The sequence below is a fragment of the Ylistrum balloti genome, unplaced genomic scaffold (genome assembly GCF_031769215.1).
Source record: "Ylistrum balloti isolate Yb309-2 unplaced genomic scaffold, AGI_CSIRO_Ybal_v1 Utg370386, whole genome shotgun sequence".
NCBI lineage: Eukaryota > Metazoa > Mollusca > Bivalvia > Pectinida > Pectinidae > Ylistrum > Ylistrum balloti.
This window is the reverse complement of record NW_026782268.1, coordinates 685,764-687,671: the sequence shown is the minus strand read 5'-3', so window position 1 is coordinate 687,671 and position 1,908 is coordinate 685,764.

The following is a 1,908-nucleotide window of genomic DNA, read 5'->3' as shown; positions in this document are numbered from 1 at the left end:
AACTGTTCTCACACACAACACATCACACACTAGATGTATCATATTGTTCACAACTGAACTGTTCTCACACACAACACACCACACACAACACATCACACACTAGAAATATCATATTGTTGACAACTGAACTGTTCTCACACACAACACATCACACACTAGATGTATCATATTGTCGACAAATATACTGTTCTCACACAACACATCACACACTAGAGATATCATATTGTGTGTCAACTGTCTTGTTCTCATATTAATGTTTTTGTCAGTTATCCTTTAGACCAAAAGAATTGACAACAGTTTAAACCTATATCAGCCCTCTTTTTGCTATTATAAATGAACACATCAGTTCATCAGTGAATGTATAATCTGAAAGGTGTTAAATAACACTGAAAGATATGTCAGGAAATATATACTTCCCGATATGTTGATCTTAATATCACTTAATAATTGCGACAAGAATCAGTCCAAAAGTTACCTTGAATAGAGTACAGAACAGAAAAATTGTGTACGCATTCTTGCCCATCTGTAAATAATGACCTCTGTTACATTAGCGTTCATGTAGGGACCCGGGAATAGTACTTAGCCATGCCCCATCTGCATCGCTGTGACCCTTGGAAACTCGAGGGCGAGTTATTTCCTTGAGGGGGAGTATGCAACGTGGTAAAATACTAGCCGCAATATACCACGTCGCTGCTAGGTAGAACTGCTCTTTAGCTCGATTGGTTGGACGTCAGACTAGTAAGCCAGGGGTTCCGGGTTCGATTCCAAGCGGAGACATTGAACTAAATAATGACCTCTGTTACATGCATCTAACTGAGGGAAACATCTAAAAGACAATTGATAGTTTAGAGTAGACAGAGGGACTTTAGTTAATGAAAACAGCACAATTAGGAATTAAATGAGAGCAATCGTCGACTGGATGCCTAAATTTTGATTGCTATAAAGGTTACTATATAAACTTACGAAAGTCGTCTCTGTGGATAAACAAATAAGTCTGTGTCAAAGTATATTATGAAATGTTATAATCATATCGACATTTTTTTATTTTTTACTTTTCGTTGCCAACGTTATTCACTCTATAGTTGGATCCTGGATCTATCGAACTGAATTAATAAATCGTGAATCAACCAAGTAATTTTATTTTTCGTTTATCTTATAATTTCGTTTGTTAATGATTCATTATTCTACTTCAGGAAATGGAACTCATAAGATTATTCTGGTGTATTCTTCTTACGCCGGGATTAGTTCTACAGCCAGTAGACTCTTCTAATACGAGTAAGTGTTATATGTTTTCCATAAAATCTATTTATTTGATTCCAACAATTACAGAACATTTAAAAAAAATAAATGTTACATAATTAACGTTTTCCTAACGTTGTCATTTCGCTTTGTCCTACAAAATTCTTCACATTTTTTTTCTGATGTAAATTATAAAGATATCAGGCCCATCAATCATTATATGATATCTGTATATTTCAAATATTTTGTATCAGCCGTAGTGAAAATTCAGACCACCAACTTGTTAGGTCTGTATTCAATATTTGTTTACCGGACGTTGATGATGCACGTCAAAATAATTACTCCGTCCGGAAATATAATTCCACACTTCAATAGATATGAAAAGTAATTTTTTATATCATTGTGAAAAAATCTAGTTTGTAGCAACAAATAAAGTCACTTATAAAGACATTTATTAATATTTCAAATGACATATCCAAGTAAATCAGGAGTGTAACTTTGTAGAAAGCACGTGCAGCTAATTTCCGTCACTGCCTAATACGGCAAAAATATATGTGATAGGTGTATTCTGACAATGGCGGCGGAGTTGCAGGATAAATATAATTATTGACTTGTGGGCGAATCCAATTAAAATGTTATGAATTAATTTTTTTTTTACATATTTTAGCG